The 20,923-nt window shown below is 42.2% G+C and overlaps 1 pseudogene across 1 annotated transcript in view; it reads left to right on the top strand.

Annotated features, from left to right (window-relative positions):
• The window catches only part of LOC114283068 (valerianol synthase TPS8-like), a 50,354-nt pseudogene that overhangs the window by 4,017 nt on the left and 25,414 nt on the right, over window positions 1–20,923 (top strand). The gene's annotated exons all lie outside the window — the stretch shown is intronic.

The raw sequence follows: 20,923 nt of genomic DNA, 5'->3' as shown, positions 1-20,923 counted from the left end.
GGTATACTCTCAATTACCTAGTGAATCCACGCCCGAATTGAACCAACCTCTATGTGTCTCTTCCAACCCCGTCTTCACCTCGGAATTGTCTTGACGATCAGCCACTCCGGAATCCACCAAAGCTTCAGGCTCGAATTCTTCAGAATCCACCGAAGAACAACTCTCTCTTTTGTGTAGAATAAACAAACAAACCTTTGATGTATGCTTCTTAAACCATGAGTTGAATACTCAATGAAAACATCAAAGAAAACTAGCAAAATATCCCCAGATATAAACTTTAGAACCCAAAAAGAAGATTTGGAGGAGTAATCCTAGATTTGACCAAACACGCGAATTTATAGAATCTGTGTTCGCGCGGTTCGCTCGAGCGTGGGAATTCCCGCTTGAGCGGAGGCTTTAAAATTGTGTGATTCATATAGGCTTCACGCTCGAGCGGAAGTTGCCACGCTCGAGCGTCGAATCACACCATCCAGTACTTTTTTCAGGTGAAGCAGAGATGCTGTGAGCTTGCAATCCCCACTCGAGCGTCACTTTCCCCGCTTGAGCGGGGAGACCAAAATTGGAAAATCTAAAAAACTAGATCTTGTTACAACCTCAGTTTTGATCCATGGAATTTGGCAACAAAGAGTCCTAACAATCTCCCTCTTTGTCAAATCCCGAACAAAACCATTCTAAAACAGTTTTCCTAACAAAATCACAAAAGTACTAAAACAATTTTCCAAACTAAAATCACAAAATCAACACCACCAACTATGAACCAACACTCATAACCAAATCTCAAATCCATGCTCTTGAACAATTATCCTGAAAGAAAACAATCACACACCAGCCAACCAAAAATATGTGGAACTAGATTAAATAACAAAAGATAAGTCCATCCATAAACAAAACATTATCCAAATATATTATCCATCCAAAACATATGACAATCCAAATGTACCAAAGAAGGATGGACTGTAGTAAAAACAACTATACCATGTACCAGTACCATGTACACCAACAAGATATACCAAAAACTGTACCACCAAGACCACACCCCCTTTTTGTCACAAATTGACAAATGAAGCTCAAACAATTATAGCATGCAACAAGGAAATAATAAGCAAACAGTGCATAGCAACATGCAAAACATATAGCCAATCTCCCTTACCAAACATATCAAAGTGTTCATGCTAAACAACTATAGCAAATGGAAAACCAAACTCCCTTACCAACTGTAGACGCGCCCGCGGGCCTCGCTACAGTTCGGACTCAATTTGTGTCACAGTCCTTAATCTGAACCAAAGAGTCCAAATCCGACAAATCGTTTTGACAAACAGATTTTTTGAAAAGAAGTGCCAAACATGGACTGCTTTGCCAGATACAGAGTCGCCACCTAAATATTTTATTTTGGGGAATTTAGGAAACCCTGACTCGGTGCCAAAGGCCACGTGTCCGTCATCACCAAAGTTGCCTCGGCTCGGGAGCTTGGGTACGATTGGGGAAGGTCAGCTATGAGCACCCCCTCTCGCCCGATCCGAAGATCGGTCTCTACTAACCGTGATATCCAGTTTTGAAAACGTTGTGTGTTCTTATTCCATTTATTAGCCTAGAATTACTATGTTATGCGCACGGCAAACAAGTATAGACCAAATCACCTAAATTGGAACAAAACATTTCATGCTTGTTTTGAAAATGGTTTCCTACTCGCAAGTAGGCTGAAATGCCAATTTTGCCACCCTCAAGTGGGTTTTAGAAAAGATGGTTTTGACACTATCTAGTGGGCTTAAAACTCACAGTTTTAATGCATTATCCCAATTTAGGTAATTCAACCTCCATCCACAGGCATTCAAGCAGTTATATCACATAAGCAGCTAGCGTCATGGTAATCATGCTGTTATGGCAACACTCACACGCATGCGGTATGCTAAAGCATGAATGCTTACCGAGTACTCCGAGCCAAAACAAAAACATGTTAGCAATCATGCATGATCCAAGTCCATGTTTAAATGCCTAATGCAACGCATACGGAATGTCACTAGAGTAGGCTCGGCTAGTCTATAAATGACATGTGAAAATGCACAAGTAGCACATATTCAAGTTAGATTTGAAATACTTATGCAGTTAGTATGATGCGCCTGAGCCTGGTGTATGTAAGACTAATGAATGATGCACGGATGCATAGCATAAGGTATGCTAAAGTAAACATGTCTTAGTACTAACCATCAAAGCAGGTAAGTAAAAGGGAGAAAGAAGTGGGGGTTGGAAGACAAGCACACACGCACCCACACTTATTACAAATTCACCCTCGCTCGGAGGGACCAAAAGAATAATACAAATTAATTAACCTACAAGCTAACTAATTAATACAGACCACCTAATTAATTAAGCAAATTAACTAAGCTAAAAAAGCAGTAAAGGCCTCGGGAAGAGGATCCAATGCGCGCGTGCTCGGGTTTGCTCAGAAATCCAATGCCATGCACAAGTTTGCCTCTGCTTTGACTATTCTGCTTCTCTGAAAATTGCATAACTCCCAAGGTGAACTCTCTGGACACTGGGGAGCATCACCGACCAAGTGGAATTTTCACCGGCCATTTTGAAGTGGCCATCGACCATAAATTGAACTCTCGGCCAAACATTCTTTGCCGATCGGCACTCGACACTGCTGGCCGGCCAATTCTTCCTCCTGAATCTGTTTTGACAGCAGCAGAGGACAGAACTTGGCATGGCAATATATTTCAAGCAATGTATGCACCAATCACACTCCTTATCATATTCATGACTCAAAGGGATATGATTCTCGATTCTTGGACCACCAATCGCGTATTTCCATGCATGGTGGCCCAAAGAATCAAGTGTGCATTTCAATTTCAAATGAAATGCAATGCATATAAACAAACCAAGGGGCTTTCAACCTCTATCATGGCTTGATCAAGAGGTGAAGCATGCATGCCAATGCAAAGCAATCCTAAGCATGTGAGCCTAAGTGTGCAATATGGGCATGCAAGCAAGTAATGCAAAGGTGCAACTAACCAACCATGCAAAGTGTAACAACAACATGCACACATGCAAGGTGCAATATGGACAACATGTTAGATACAAAGCATGCCAAATGCAACAACACAAAAGTGTACAACAATGTGTCATGAGCCAAGTATCTAGATATATAAGCATGCATGCAAATATGGCTTAAGACTTTAAACATCAAAAGGTGACTCTCAAGCACACTTAAGAGGATGCAATCATGGACAAATGGCATGCACCATAAGCTTTGAAAATCATGTTAAGAATGGTGCTAAGCCAAGTAAACAAGGTAAGCATGGCATGCGACAATGGTCCAAGATTCAAGGCAAGCCCAAGGGGGATCGAACTACACTTAATGCAATCACACATGGCATGAATTAAGTGACCAAAACTAGAGTTTTAGCATGCTAAAACAAAGCCAAAAGACCACTTAGATGGCATCTAAATGACTTACACATGGAAGCATGCACAATGACCAAACATGGAGCATAGGACACAACCTCTTGGAGCATCAAAGGGGCCATGAAATGCAAGCATACAAGCATGCTAAGTGGACTGAAATGACATGGAAAATGGCTCCAACTCACTAAATCAAAGCAAGTAAAGCATACTCCACACTCACACACTTGGGGCTAACAATCCAAGATGCAAAGGGACTATGCAATGCATGTTTTGGTCGACCAAAACAGCCAAGGAGAGGCCTTAAGCATGGCAAGACAAACATAAAAGCTTCATAAAGCTAGGCCTAAGCATGCTTGAATAAGGGCTCAAAGCATAGGACATGTTAAGGCTAAAATAAGGCATTACAAGGGATGTATGCTAAGCAGGCATGTATGCTAAGCAAGCATGGTACACCAAAACCAACATACAACAATGCTATATTATGACATAATAAGCATGAAAATCAGTCAAGGCATAATCAATACACACTCAAACTATATGCTCCCTCAAGAGGCTAAAAATAGCCCTTTTCAAGGACAACAAGGAGAGGGGGTGGCCCTCTCCTTCTTAGGACCTCAAGGCACCATCCTCATCACTGAAATCCCTCAAGATTTCAGTGGTGAGGAGGTCCAAACATAATGGTCCTGGAGCTCAACCGAAATAGCACAAAACAAAGGCTAAACAAGCCTTAAGAGGGGTCAAACAACCCCAAAGCTTAAAACACCCTTAACAAACTATTTAGAGCACTCAAAAACAAGACTTTTCTACGTTATATGTTAAGCTCAAAAACAGTTGCAAATATGGAAAAACAAGCTATGAAAACAAGGCTTAAAAGAGGTAAAAGCTCACCCTTGAAGTACAGCAGCAAATCAGCAACTTTTGGACCAAGAAAAGGCTTCAAATCACCCCAAAAATCACCTTCAAGGACCTCAACTCAATAAAGGGAGTAGAGAACTAGGTGTTTGTATGCAAAAGTGCAAAGAAAATGCACTTTTGAGCACAAACAAGCCCTAAACCTTAGAGAGAGAGGCAGAAAAATGTGGAGAGGGAGGGAGATTTTTGCTCCTTTTTTGTATATCTCCTCCTCTTCCTCTTGTATGTCTTTATCCTCTTGAGAGAGCTTGATTGATATAGATATATCAATCTACAGCCTCCTCAGAAGTCCCACGTCCATGCATGGGCTGGGGTATGGCCTAGAATGACAGCTGCCAGCTGTCTGCAGAAATATCTATTGAAAACCACATTTGGCCGGCCGGCCATCGAAGTGGCCGACCGGCAGTCAAAATGGCCGGTGGGCAGGAGACTTGGTCGACAGGCTCCCCTTTGTCCTCAGGAACATATCTACAAGCTCTTGGTGCAAAACCAGACACAAAGAAGTCGAGTCGAGAGATTCTGTGGCAAGGCGTGCAGCCGAGGCCTCTGGGAACTCAAGACGAACACAAACATGGATGATCACCGAGTGTTCAAGCGGTGACGTCTAAGTCTTGAGGACGGTAAAAAATGGGGTGTCTACAGTTGCCCCTCTTTGACAGAACTCGAAAGTCAAGAAGTGACGTGAGTGAATGTCAAAGCCAGAGACGACCCATTTTTGACAAGGCCGAAGACTTGGACAAACAAACAAAATACCGATAAATAAATGGTTGTGCCCGCAGGCTGCCTACGTATCCCTTTGCAAGGAATCAAACTAGCGTACTTCAGGGGCAGGATGCAAATGATATGCAGGAAGACTTTGATAATTGGACTTATACGCTACGCGAAGCCGGTTTGTATTCAAAACAATGCAATGTACTAACAAGTACATGTGAGGTGCGCAAGATAGCGCGATAGAATGCATGCAAAATGCAAGTAAGGTGCACAAAACAGTGCGACGCAATGCACTGACAAATGCTACAAGCATTTTCTATGCAAGATGAGAGAGAGCATGTAATGAAATGCACAAGATAGTGCGATGCGCAAGAGAGCGCGAGTGTAAACTGCACAAAATAGTGCGATGCACAAAATAGTGCGAATGAAACAATGTGATGCACAAAAGAGTGCGGTGTGCAAGAAAGCGCGAAAGTAAATTGCACGAAACAGTGTGATACGCTAAACAGCGCGAGTGTAAATTGCACCAAAACAGTGCGATGCGCAAGAAAGCGCGAGTGATTTGAAATGCACAAGACAGTGCGATACGCTAAACAGCGCGAGTGATTTGAAATGCACAAGAAAGTGCGATACACTAAACAGCGCGATTGATTTTGAAATGCACAAGACAGTGCGATACACAAGACAGTGCGATACGCTAAACCGCATGAGTGATATGTAATGCACAAAACAGTGCGATACGCTAAACAGCGCGAGTGATTAGAAATGCACAAAACATTGCGATACGCTAAATAGCCCGAGTGATTTGAAATGCACAAGAAAGTGCGATACGCTAAACAGCGCGATTGATTTTGAAATGCACAAGACAGTGCGATACGCTAAACAGCGCGAGTGATCTTGAAATGCACAAGACAGTGCGATACGCTAAACAGCGCGAGTGATATGCAATGCACAAAATAGTACAATACGATAAACAGCGCGAGTGATATACAATGCACAAAATAGTGCGATACGCTAAACAGCGCGAGTGATATGCAATGCACAAAACAGTACGATGCGCAAGAGAGCGCGAGTGATAAACTGCACAAAACAGTGCGATGCGCAAGAAAGTGCGAGTGATAAACTGCACAAAACGGTGCGATACGCTAAACAGCGCGATTGATATGCAATGCACAAAATAGTGCAAGTGAGATACAACCACAAGATGCACAAGACAGTGCTAGTGAGATACAAAGTGTAAGTGCACAAGACAGTGCGAGTGAATGCATGTTCTATGCAAATGACGTGCATTTTCTATGCAAGAAACAGGAGCATATTCAATGCAATATTGAAAGCATATTCTATGCAGAATCGAAAGCAAGCATATTCTATTCAGAATCGAAAGCAAGCATATTCCATGCATGAATCAAAAGCAATGCGCGGCACGCATGTAACAGAAGTGTATATAAAAGTGCACATTCTATGCAATGGAAGGGCATCAAACATGTACTCTGGTGCCTCCGATTTACCTTTCGGAGGACTTGGCAATACGCTCAGCTCAAAAGGGGACACCCTGTTTATATTGGCGAGAGATAACATCTGCATGTGAAACCCTCGGTTGCTGCTTGGACTGCCATTCTGACTTGAAGCAGGCTTACACTTGGGGTCGAGATACACTCATACTCCAAAGAAATGGCGAGGCCTGAGAAGGTGCACCTGGAGTGCAGTCTCGGAATTTGCCGAAGTTGAAATAGACTAAGATGCTCAAAATTTTCCCTCTTTTCTTTTGCTTTGCAGTCTGGAACCTATATAGCTTCAGATAGGTCCTTGTTCTACTGTTCTCACATGATCTGGGTTGAACCTTGCAGTTTATGAAAGAAAGAATCTTGTTTTGCATAAATGTGCAGAATAACACAGCACTCTGAGCACAAAACGATTTTTTTTTTGAAAATGAGAAAAGGGTTCTCAACCGGGTATTGAGCCTACAACTGAACACAGCATACTATGACTCAACAAAAGGTACACGACCTAAACACATCGAGTAACACTCGAAAAAGACTCAAAACAAAAGTTGAGGTAAACAAAACAAAAGACACGACACACAGACGTGTTACAAAGACAAGAGACCTCTCAGTTCGCGAGGAGCCAGTTTCTCCGGGTAGTGTTTCCCGCCCTTTTCTCATTTGTGATTCTCACATCACTCTGGCACTCAATCTCTGTTTTTCTGAAAAAAGCCATTTTCTCACTTTTTCTCTCAGCGCACATCTCTTTATTCTTCAATCTCTCATTTTTTATCCCTCTCCTGGGTGGTTGGTGGATAAACAGAAAGTTGCGGGGTCTTGCCCCTAGCATTCCACTAGATTCTTCTTCTTGTTCACAACAGTGAGTTTCTTCCACAAAGGGGCTGCGCTACAATTGGGTGTGTAGCAAATCTGCAACTGACATTGGTTGATGATGCTCTACTAGAGAGTTGGACGTGATCAGATCTGTCCAGATGAGGGAGTGGAACATCTTGATCCATTCCAGTTTGTGCTTCGCACTTGGTTTGGTACCTCGTTGCTCGGAGGATGAGAGAGCTTTCAGCCCTTTTGCTGTTAACTTCAGTTGTGCCCTTTTCTGGTAGGTAGAGTGCCTTCTTGGCAAGTATGGTGCCCTTTCTAGCTAATGCATTGACAACGGGGAAAAGACAGGAAGCCTGACTCAACTGTGTCCCCTAGTTCATCATTTTGGCCATTTTTTATTTTGGTTTTAAAACAATTTTGACCAACATGAAAGTTAGATTAACATGCTTGTTCAATTTTCTGATTTAAAATCATGCAAGTCTGGCTATGAGCACTAAAAATTTTCCTTTTTTGGGCCCAAGGAATGGTCCGATTTTGGAAAAATGGAATAATTTTTCGAGAAAATTAGTTAACCTCTGTAAAAATTCTCAAAAACTATTTTTGCAAACGGCTAATGCTCAACAAGCATAGAACCCACTCTCTAGATGCACAACCTCAGATTCGAAGGAAAATTGCCCCTTACTTAAAGGGAGCTGCATGGCAACGGAAAGTTGCCCCTTGTTTGAACGACGCCACAGCGCGTGGTATGGCAACGAAAAGTTGCCCCTTGTTTGAATGGCACCGCAGCGCATTGTAGTCAATCCTCAGAGTGACGATCACAACCGAACTCCCGGATACAAAAAAGACAAAGATGACCAGAACCATCACATGGACATAGTTGAGTTTGAAGTGTTTCACAGCTAGACTTCAGAATGAAGTTTCCTACGTATCCCAAAGATGGGAATCAAGCCTTACGTAGTTCGGGGTTAAGGTACACTCGGGTATTAACCTCTCCTTTTGCGCTCTAACTTTTGCCAAGGCCGCCCTTCTGGGTTTTCAACCTTGCGAGCTCTATTTTTCTTTTCTTTTTTTATTTCTTTTGTATTTTCTTTTTTCTTTTTCATCTTTTCTTTTTATTTTCTTCATTTTTTTTGTCTTCTTTTTTTGCATTCTCTTTTTTGTATTTTTTTCTTGCTCTAACTTTTGCCTGGGTCGCCCTTCCGGGTTTTCGGCCCAGCGAACCTCTCAACGGGTAAAAGTGTAACAAGTCCATGTCAAATGGTTTTGAGATCCTGAAGTCATCTGAATCCAGGAGAATGGCTGCTGTTCGCTGACGATGCAGGAGTCTATCCAATCGGGGGTTGAATTTGCCCTTAATGTTGCAGATAGGAACTCAGTTGTTTTTCAGCAGAAACTGTCTTCTTTCCTCCGTTCTGGGATTTGGCATTCTTGCCGACCTTCTTCGATTTGTGGAATGATCGATCTTCGGCTCTTCGAGCACATTTGAAATTCTTTTCCCCTAGTTCCAGGGGTGCTTCTGATCTAGCTTTGGAAGCTTCTTTTGATGACATCTGATCTTCTTGATCTGACTTTCCTGCCTCTTGTTCGAGGGCTGCTTTGAATCTGACCACACAGGCCTCACGTTGTAATTGACCATTTAACATTTTGAATTTAAGTCCAAGGTTTGACAATGAGGGGTCGAGTCTTGAGGCTGAGAGCGATCCTAGGCTGGACAATCTCAAGAGTGATTCCACACAGGTCTTCGCAGGACAGGGCAAAACACTTTTTCTTTGAAATCTTTTAAGAAAGCGACTAGTCGCTCGCGCTGAAGACAGTGTGAGACTAATCTGGATCAAGCCAGGATCCTTCTCAGTACTCACATTAACAAGCATGATCTCGATCATTAAAGGCTTAGCATGCCTCTCTTTCTCTCAAATGATCAAATTTTTACAAAAACTCGAGGGATTCCTTCCTCTTCGTTTTCATCACAATGTTCAAAAACAGCTTTGAAAAAACTTAGGTCAACGCAATGACTTAAAAGCACAGAGAATCAGGTGAAATGCACTGTCGTTCCATTCGACTTTCTGGCACAACTGGCACAAGGCAGAAGTAAGCACAAAAGCATGAAAAACCACTGCTGTTTCATTCATAACTGTTGGTGTAACTGGCTCCATGGCAGAAACAGACTCAAAAGAAAGCGAAAAGACAAACACAAAATAAAATAGTGATGCCTGAGGTAACACCCCCGGAATCACCTGACTCTAACAAACAGGACTGACTCGATACAACAAGACAGACCTGACTGACTCAGTACAAAAAGACTGACCATATACAAAACAACAAAACTGACCCAATACCCAAGTCAGAAAGTACAAAAACTAGTGTTCGCACATTGCTCAAAATTGTGCGTGCCATACGCTATATCTGAAGTAAACTAAGCGTCGCCCGCAGGTGGTTGATCCCCCGATCACATCACATTATCCCCCAGGTTCACTGATCCAATGACGATAAACTTTGCTGAGTTGGTGCGACGATGACCTTATTGTCAATCAGATCTTGTATTTCGTGGCGAAGACGGAAACAACTATCAGTGACATGGCCGACTTGCTGATGAAAGGCACAGTACTTGGCCGGATCATGGAAGGGAGGAAGTCTATCTGGCAGTGGTCGCGGCTCCAGGGGTTTCAGATCCCCCTCTTTAATCAGAACCCTCAAGGCCGCTAATAGAGACATGTACAGTGGCGCGAACACCCTCTGGCCTCGAGGTGGGTGTTTTGAGGTTTATGGAGTTTTGCTGGATGCACCAGGAAAGGGATTGGTAGGCGCTGACTGGGTTTGCTGATCTCTTTCGAGTGAGGGTTTAGAGCTGAAAGGAACATTCCTGATACAACGGCCCTTCTCCCGGCTTGCCCCTTGATTCAGACTGCTCTCATTCTGAGTGGCGAAAATGTCGTCCACAGTTTTTGCAACAACTGCGAGTACTTGCTGTTTGTTCAGCCCTTCGGCTTTCAAAGCCACAATATCCCACTGAAGGTGTTCATGGGGACTAACGCTTGCCCCTGCCTTGTTCTTATCACTGGCCTCCACTTTGCTAAAAGATTGGCCTTCTCCCAATGCAGCCCGTCCTAAGGAGCCTTTTGACATGAACTACCTGGTATGTGATGCGGTTGATGACGGAGCCAAAACTCCAAAGGCCAGATCTGCCACAGTTCTCTGAAGATCTTCGATCATCCTCATCGGCTCAGAAGTAGTGGGTTCATGGGTTTGAGATAATTGGGGTTCAGATGCACCCATCATGCATAAATCCATGCTTTCCGGGATAAACACCTCAGGCTTGGGTAGATGGGCCAGGGTGATGTATACGCTGGGGTCGTAAGGGACGGCCAGTGTGTGGATCAGATTGAGATGTGGATGAGGTACTTGGTCATTGGGGGCTGAAGATGGAGCTATCGTCTGGTTTTCGATGAGATTTTGGACCTCATGACGAAGGCAGTAGCAACGGTCGGTGCCATGACCGCGCTGCTAATGGTACATACAGTACTTGGAGGGGTTATGTCTGGCTGGAAGTGGGTCAGGCAGAGGTTGATGATCGAGTGGTTTGAGATGCCCTCTTTCCATCAAGACTTTTAGTGCGCTAGTCAGGCTCATATAGAGGGGAGTGAAAGTTCTGCCCTGAGCTCGGGCTGGGCCGGCTGTTTGTAGGCTTGGTTTGGCAAAAGGGTTGGCTGTGGCGACTGTATTGATTTCGGTGGGTTTGGGAATAGTGCTACTACCAGCATTGGTACTCCCTGCAATCGCCCTCCTTGTCGGTTCACTTGTTCTGGGAATGATCCCACTGTTGAACGCATTCTCGACCTGAACCCCCAATTCATGCAAACTTTTGAAAGTGAATAGCGGAGCGACTATCAACTTTTGCAACATATCATGCTCGAGGTTTCGCACCATCATTTGCACTTGATCCCTCTCAGAAGGGCGATCTGTCATCTGTGCTGCCTTTGCCCTCCACCTTGCAACAAAATCCACAAAAGACTCTGTTGGGTTCTGGCGGGTTGTTTCAAGCTCTTGCATGGTCATTTCAACTTGGTTATTGTAGGAATACTGATCGACAAAGGCCTCAGCCAATTCTTCCCAGTCTTGCTTCACTTTGTCCTCCAACTTAGTGTACCAAGTGGCTGCTACACCCGACAGGGTTCTTCCATACAGAGAGAGTTTCTGTGGCTTGTTCAGACCCATCGGCTTCAGGATATCCAAGAAAAGTCAGATATGTACCATTGGATCTCCAGACCCGTCGAAACGGTCAATATATGGCATTTTGAATCTGTCTGGGAGCCGAACAGCAGCCTCGGTGTGCCCATCCTCAATGTCGCGAATGGAGTTAAGGCCCTGTGCCTTTTTGAATTGCTTCTCAAGGTTCGCAATCTTCACTGCAGTCGGATTGAGCTCATTAACATCAAGGGAATAAAGCCTCTCATTAGGCTGCACCAGGGGTCTGAGCACCTGAGCTTGAGTCAACCTTTCTCGAGGATTCGGACACTGCAAATCTTCAACTGGCAGAAGTGGGTCAAAGTTTGGCTGGGGTCCCAAAGCTGGATGTGAGGCAGATGCCCCAGATGGACGCTGCATTTCAATACTGGTCTCAGCCTGCATGGCAGTTCCCTGATTTAACGCTGCTATTACAGCCACAAATTCTTCCGAACCCTGTGCCATCATGGTTTACTGAGTCTGAACAAAGGTGATGTGACTGGTGACTGACGGATCAGATGGATCGGTGAGCCCTGACTGGCCTTTCTTTGCCTCGCCTCAGCGAAAGAACATTGGTCGCCCTTGAATTGAATTTCTGACCTAACAAAGTCTATCAGCACTAGTCCAATGTACCTGGGGGATATCGGAGCCTTCTGAAGCTATGGTTCCCAGACTACTTAGCAAAAGAGAAAACAGACAGCATCTCAGCCTGATTTCGCCAAAACAGATTTGATTCTTTACTGAATTCTGCCCTTGTAAACAGATACCCTCAGGTAAAACTGATCGCCCCAAAATACTGATGCCCGCAGGCTTGATACTCAGACTTGCAAACTGATACACATAACCTGTAGAGACACACTTTGACAGCACATAGCAAGCAAGTAAGAGCCAAAACACCCCTATGTTGGGGTAGGGTTTCCCTGTCCTATTTTGTCAGGAGCTAGGGTTTCACTATGCACGCAGCAGTTTCAAACAACCTAACATCAGGTAGGCAACCTGTCTTAGTTTGGAATGGTCACTATGGATTTCGATATGAACTAGGTCGAATGGTCGAAAAGGGTGCCCTAGTAAAACTGGGGTTTGTGTTCCCATACTGTCAGAGCCCACAACCGGTCAACCTTATGGTCATGCCTTGACAAGACAAGCCTCCGGCAAACCGTTCAGGAATGGTAGATGGCAAACACGGTGTCCTAGGCGCACCAATGCACATGTAATGCAAAGAAACACATAAGTGCAGTCAAAACAAGATATCATGAGTTTGGGTCAAGTTCTCTATTATCCCCAGCAGAGTCGCCAGAAAATGTAGACGCGCCCGCGGGCATCGCTACAGTTCGGACTCAATTTGTGTCACGGTCCTTAATCTGAACCAAAGAGTGCAAATCCGGCAAATCGTTTTGAGAAACAGATTTTTTGAAAAGAAGTGTCAAACAAGGACTGCTTTGCCAGATACAGAGTCGCCACCTAAATATTTTATTTTGGGAGAATTTAGGAAACCCTGACTCGGTGCCAAAGGCCACGTGTCCGTTATCACCAAAGTTGCCTCGGCTTGGGAGCTTGGGTACGGTTGGGGAAGGTCAGCTATGAGCACCCTCTCTCGCCCGATCCGAAGATCGGCCTCTACTAACCGTGATATCCAGTTTTGAAAACGTTGTGTGTTCTTATTCCATTTATTAGCTTAGAATTACTATGTTATGCGCACGACAAACAAGTATAGACCAAATCACCTAAATTGGAACAAAACATTTCATGCTTGTTTTGAAAATGGTTTGCTACTCGCAAGTAAGCTGAAATGCCAGTTTTGCCACCCTCAAGTGGGCTTTAGAAGAAATGGTTTTGCTACTATCTAGTGGGCTTAAAACTCATAGTTTTAATGCATTATCCCAATTTAGGTAATTCAACCTCCATCCACAGGCATTCAAGCAGTTATATCACATAAGCAGCTAGCCTCATGGTAATCATGCTGTTATGGCAACACTCATACGCATGCGGTATGCTAAAGCATGAATGCTTACCGAGTACTCCGAGCCAAAACAAAAACATGTTAGCAATCATGCATGATCCAAGTCCATGTTTAAATGCCTAATGCAACGCATACGGAATGTCACTAGAGTAGGCTCGGCTAGTCTATAAATGACATGTGAAAATACATAAGTGGCACGTATTCAAGTTAGATTTGAAATACTTATGCAGTTAGTATGATGCGCCTGAGCCTGGTGTATGTAAGACTAATGAATGATGCACGCATGCATAGCATAAGGTATTCTAAAGTAAACATGTCCTAGTACTAACCATCAAAGCAGGTAAGTAAAAGGGAGAAAGAAGTGGGGGTTGGAAGACAAGCACACACGCACCCACACTTATTACAAATTCACCCTCGCTCGGAGGGACCAAAAGAATAATACAAATTAATTAACCTACAAGCTAACTAATTATCACAGACCACCTAATTAATTAAGCAAATTAACTAAGCTAAGAAAGCAGTAAAGGCCTCGGGAAGAGGATCCAATGCGCGCGTGCTCGGGTTTGCTCAAAGATCCAATGCCATGCACAAGTTTGCCTCTGCTTTGACTGTTCTGCTTCTCTGAAAATTGCACAACTCCCAAGGTGAACTCTCTGGACACTGGGGAGCATCACCGGCCAAGTGGAATTTTCACCGGCCGTTTTGAAGTGGTCATCGACCATAAATTGAACTCTCGGCCAAACATTCTTTGCCGATCGGCACTCGACACTGCTGGCCGGCCAATTCTTCTTGCTGAATCTGTTTTGACAGCAGCAGAGGACAGAACTTGGCATGGCAATGTATTTCAAGCAATGTATGCACCAATCACACCCCTTATCATATTCATGCCTCAAAGGGATATGATTCTCGATTCTAGGACCACCAATCGCGCATTTCCATGCATGGTGGCCCAAAGAATCAAGTGTGCATTTCAATTTCAAATGAAATGCAATGCATATAAACAAACCAAGGGGCTTTCAACCTCTATCATGGCTTGATCAAGAGGTGAAGCATGCATGCCAATGCAATGCAATCCTAAGCATGTGAGCCTAAGTGTGCAATATGGGCATGCAAGCAAGTAATGCAAAGGTGCAACTAACCAAGCATGCAAAGTGTAACAACAACATGCACACATGCAAGGTGCAATATGGACAACATGTTAGATACAAAGCATGCCAAATGCAACAACACAAAAGTGTACAATAATGTGTCATGAGCCAAGTATCTACATATATAAGCATGCATGCAAACATGGCTTAAGACTTTAAACATCAAAAGGTGACTCTCAAGCACACTTAAGAGGATGCAATCATGGACAAATGGCATGCACCATAAGCTTTGAAAATCATGTTAAGAATGGTGCTAAGCCAAGTAAACAAGGTAAGCATGGCATGCGACAATGGTCCAAGATTCAAGGCAAGCCCAAGGGGGATCGAACTACACTTAATGCAATCACACATGGCATGAATTAAGTGACCAAAACTAGAGTTTTAGCATGCTAAAACAAAGCTAAAAGACCACTTAGATGGCATCTAAATGACTTACACATGGAAGCATACATAATGACCAAACATGGAGCATAGGACACAACCTCTTGGAGCATCAAAGGGGCCATGAAATGCAAGCATACAAGCATGCTAAGTGGACTGAAATGACATGGAAAATGGATCCAACTCACTAAATCAAAGCAAGTAAAGCATACTCCACACTCACACACTTGGGGCTAACAATCCAAGATGCAAAGGGACTATGCAATGCATGTCTTGGTCGACCAAAACAGCCAAGGAGAGGCCTTAAGCATGGCAAGACAAACATAAAAGCTTCATAAAGCTAGGCCTAAGCATGCTTGAATAAGGGCTCAAAGCATAGGACATGTTAAGGCTAAAATAAGGCATTACAAGGTATGTATGCTAAGCAAGCATGGTGTACCAAAACCAACATACAACAATACTATATTATGACATAATAAGCATGAAAATCAGTCAAGGCATAGTCAATACACACTCAAACTATATGTTCCCTCAAGAGGCTAAAAATGGCCCTTTTCAAGGACAACAAGGAGAGGGGGTGGCCCTCTCCTTCCTAGGACCTCAAGGCGATTTCAGTGGTGAGGAGGCCCAAACACAATGGTCCCGGAGCTCAACCGAAATGGCACAAAACAAAGGCTAAACAAGCCTTAAGAGGGGTCAAACAACCCTAAAGCTTAAAACACCCTTAAAAAACTATTTAGAGCACTCAAAAACAAGACTTTTCTATGTTATATGTTAATCTCAAAAATAGTTGCAAATATGGCAAAACACGCTATGAAAACAAGGCTTAAAAGAGGTAAAAGCTCACCCTTGAAGCACAGCAGCAAATCAGCAACTTTTGGACCAAGAAAAGGCTTCAAATCACCCCAAAAATGACCTTCAAGGACCTTAACTCAATAAAGGGAGTAGAGAACTAGGTGTTTGTATGCAAAAGTGCAAAGAAAATGCAAATTTTGAGCACAAACAAGCCCTAAACCTTAGAGAGAGAGGCAGAAAAATGTAGAGAGAGATGGAGATTTTTGCTCCTTTTTTGTATATCTCCTCCTCTTCCTCTTGTATATCTTTATCCTCTTGAGAGAGCTTGATTGATATAGATATATCAATCTGCAGCCTCTTCAGAAGTCCCACGTCCAGGCATGGGCTGGGGTATGGCCTGGAATGACAGCTGCCAGCTGTCTGCAGAAATATCTGTTGAAAACCACATTTGGCCGGCCGGCCATCGAAGTGGCTGACCGGCAGTCAAAATGGCCGGTGGGCAGGAGACTTGGTCGACAGGCTCCCCCCTGTCCTCAGGAACACATCCACAAGCTCTTGGTGCAAAACCAGACACAAAGAAGTCGAGTCGAGGGATTCTGAGGCAAGGCGTACAGCCGAGGCCTCCGGGAACTAAAGACGAACACAAACATGGATGATCACCGAGTGTTCAAGCGGTGACGTCCAAGTCTTGAGGACAGTCAAAAATGGGGTGTCTACACCAACCCAAATCAAGATGAACCAAACTCCCCCTGACTAAAAGCAACCATAAACACTGAAAACAGTGAACAAGAAGAAAACGACAAAAATTATATGGTGGAGCAAGCAAGAAATCTCCGATTTGTACTTTAAAACACACAAGATTATCCAAGAAGCACAATTACTAGTAAACACAATGTGCACAGTCTGTAGAAGATTCCTTATGAAAGAAAGTGATGCATTATGTGAAAAGTATAGATCCCATGAGAAAAGTGTGCGTGTGACTCTTGGAGTTCGACAAACACTAGATTCAATCCTAGTAGTGATCTGAAAGTTAGACCTCCGACAAGAGAATCTAAGCACAACAAAGGAAAGTCAAACTACTAAGAATCAATGGGTATTTGGTGAGTAAAGGCGAAGGCTCCCCCTCAATCAATGAATCCTTTATGTTTTCTTTTTTTTTTTTCACATCTTTTGCACATTTTTTTTTTGTTTCTTTCTTTTGCACATTTTTTCTTTCTTTTGCACACTCATTGGCGGCTGACACGCTCAAGAGTATGGAAACCGAACCAGAGAAGCAATGATATAATAAGGATGGCCTGGTTGGTGACTCTGAGGTAGCCTTTTCCTCATTCTTGGACTACAAAGAATAGAGGGGAAAGCCGTGGAGATGTAAAAGATGGAAGATGGTTAAGAGACTCAACATTACCCATGATATGCTAGTATAGGTCAATTCCTCTAGAAACGCAAAAGATCAATGACAGAAGTCCATAGAGAAAAAATAATCACTAAGGCGGAAGACTCCAAAATTTGCTATTCTAAGAGTGTGTACAGAATGAGACATACTAATCAAAAAACACACACTCCAAAATGAGTAATGACCACAGAAAGCACACACATATTAACATGTAATGGCTATTCTTATCAATTCCAATATGCACCAAGGATCACTCAAAAATTTTAAGCTTACAAAACCATACTAAGCAAATCTTTTTGGGATTTTTTTTTTATTTTTTTCTTAACCAAAGCAAGACAAAAAAAAAAAAAAAAAAACGAACAAGCACATTTTTTTTTTCATTAAAAACAACACACACAAATCCAAAAACTAAAACAAATAAACAAATTAACACAAGTCAAGTTTTCTCACCCAAACCGCTTTAGTATAAACAAAGTTGTGAGCATTACGGTTCTTGGGTGGTATCTTGACGTTGTGATTCCATTCCCTTCCCTTTCAATGGGAACCCGTCTCGACGTGGTTTCCAACTTCCTACTTCTAGGTCTAGGCAAATACATGCTCCCATGCAACTTATAACAATAAGGGCGAATATGACCATGCATACCACAATGATGACAAATAAAAACAGGATGTACATGGTGTACCTTCTTTTCTTTTACCCTACCAACTCTAGGAAGTTTGAGAAGTCCATCCTTATGTTGAATTTTTTGTTCTCCCTTTCCTTGAGTTCTTGAATCATGAGATGTAGATGCACTCTGTTTTTGCTCTTTGTTATCACCAAAGCCAATGCCACTCTTGTCAAAACAAATTTGTTAAGACCTAATGATATTGTCCAAAGTCTTTGATCCTCTGTTCCAAACACCAATGGTAGCCATAGCACACTTGAGTTCTTCTTCTTTCTTGATCATTAGTTCTTCCAAAGCAACTTGAGACATCTCGAGAGTTTCAATTTTTTCTTCATATGTTGCATAGATTTGTTGTAGCTCATTTCTCTCTGTCTCACAAGTAAAGAGTTTTGCACAAAGAGGTTGTCGATCATTAGCTATCTTGATGGCATCAATCCTAGCCTCGGAAATCTTCTCCTTTAGTTTGACATTCTCACTTTCACATGCTTTGAGTTTCATAGTGAGTTTGTCATTCAATTTGGATAAGTTAAGAGATTCCTTATACAACTTTTCATAAGCTTGCTCAAGCTCTTCATCATCACTTCTCGAGGATTTATCATCAGTGGCATTCTCAACCGGGCTCTTCGAATACTCTGTTCGTCCTTCAGTTTTAGAAGCCGCCATGAAAGCAAGGAACTGTTTATGTCCCTCTTCGCCTTTATCTTCGTTGTCACTTTCATCTTCATAAGATTCTGATTCATCATCTCAAGTGATGGCGAGGGCTTTCTTCTTCTTCAAACGAGTGGGGCATTCTGAAGCAAAGTGGCCAAATCCTTGGCATTCCTAGCATTGGACTTTTTTAGAGTTCCCTTGTATCTTTCCTTTCTCCTTTTTGGCTATAGAATTAATTTTGAGTTTATCTTTGCCTTTAGATTTATGAGTATGAGTAGATTCCAAAAGATTAAGATTCTTTTCAAAAAAGATTTTTTAAATTGTTTAACAAAAGCAGCTGTAATCTTGGAATCTATCTCACAATCCTCATCAGAATCCTATCCAACTCTATGAGCACTACTAAAAGTAATATCTTTTTGTTTCTTTTTGAAATTCCTATGTGTCTCATAAGTTTGGAGATTTCCAACCAACTGATCCAACTTGAGGTTGTCAACATCTTGAGCCTCCTCAATAGCCGTAACTTTTGGTTGGAACCGATCGAGCAAGGATCTCAAAATTTTTTCCACAACTTTGGATTTTGGTATTTTTTTACCTAAATTGAAGCTGGAATTTATAATGTCACTCAATTTCGCATAAAATTCATCAAAAGTCTCACTATTTTTCATTGAAAGGTTTTCGAAACTAGACGTGAGCCTTTGAAATTTTGAGCGTTTAACAGAAGGAGCGCCCTCATGAATAGTTTGTAAGATATCCCAAGCCTTTTTTGCGACTTCACAATTGCAAATACGACTAAACTCTTCAGGTGTGACAGCGTAAAAAAGAGAATTGATAGCTTTACTATTCCAGCTACTATTTTAGTAATCAATTGTGTCCCAGTTATCAATTGATTTGGGGAAAGTTACTCCATCAACGGTAATTATTGGTTCGGTCCACCCATTCATAACAGATCGTCAAACTTTTTCATCTATTGATTTCAAAAACGATCTCATCCGAGCTTTCCAAAAAGAATAATTGGATCCGTCAAGTATAGGTGGTCGAACCATAGAATTTCCCTCACGTATTGAATCTATTATCACAAATCAAACAAGATCTCGTTCTAAAAGAATATTTTTTTTAAAAAATAGAACGATTTGCTCTGATACCAATTGAAAAATCTAGAAATTCCCTAGATGTTGATTTGTGATTATGTATCAATTTTAAGCAGTAAAAAACAATCCCAATCAAACAATTAAGACAAATCGACACAACGATTTTACGTGAAAAAACTACAATTGAACACCTCCAATTGTGCTTAAAAAACCAAGGGCAACAGCCACAAAATAATCCACTAAGAAGATATAAAGGAATTACACAGGTATACTCTCAATTACCTAGTGAATCCACGCCCGAATTGAACCAACCTCTATGTGTCTCTTCCAATCCTGTCTTCACCTCAGAATTGTCTTGACGATGAGCCACTCCGGAGTCCACCAAAGCTTCAGGCTCAAATTTTTCAGAATCCACCAAAGAACAACTCTCTCTTTTGTGTAGAATAAACAAACAAACCTTTGATGTATGCTTCTTAAATCATGAGTTGAATACTCAATGAAAACATCAAAGAAAACTACCAAAATATCCTCAGATATAAACCTTAGAACCCAAAAAGAAGATCTGGAGGAGTAATCCTAGATTTGACCCAACATGCGAATTTATAGAATCTGTGTTCGCGCGGTCCGCTAGAGCGTGGGAATTCCCGCTCGAGCGGAGGCTTCAAAATTGTGTGATTCATATAGACTTCACGCTTGAGCGAAAGTTGCCACGCTCGAGCGCCGAATCACACCATCTAGTACTTTTTTCTGGCGAAGCAGAGATGCTGTGAGCTTGCAATCCCTGCTCGAGCGTCACTTTCCCCGCTCGAGTGGGGAGACCAAAATTGGAAAATCTGAAAAACTAGATCCTGTTACAACCTCGGTTTTGATCCATGGAATTTGACAACAAAGAGTCCTAACAAAAGTGATATTCACTATGGGGTCGTTTGGTTTTCATGTTAGGTTAAAAAATCACAAAAGGAGAAAAATCACAAAAAGACAAAAAAAAAAAAATCCAAAATTTCAAAGCCAAAAAGTCAAAAAAAAGCCAAACAAAAATACCAAACGACTAAAAAAGTCCGAGACTAAAAAAGTCAAAAAAATCAAAAAAATAATTTAAAAAGTCATTGTCAAACGAGCACTATGGGTCATAGTATATTAACCCTTAAAATTTTAATCTTTATAATTTGATCTAAATTTCATTTAAGTCATTATTATTTCAATTCAAATTATGTGTGCTCCCTTGATTTTAAGTTTCATTTTAATTTGACCCATCCTTTCAAAGTTAGATGT

Source organism: Camellia sinensis, chromosome 13, assembly GCF_055761805.1.
Source record: "Camellia sinensis isolate YWXY chromosome 13, ASM5576180v1, whole genome shotgun sequence".
In the NCBI taxonomy this organism is placed as follows: Eukaryota; Viridiplantae; Streptophyta; class Magnoliopsida; order Ericales; family Theaceae; genus Camellia; species Camellia sinensis.
The sequence above is the reverse complement of the archived record's forward strand: the minus strand, read 5'-3'. Positions and strand labels throughout refer to the sequence as shown.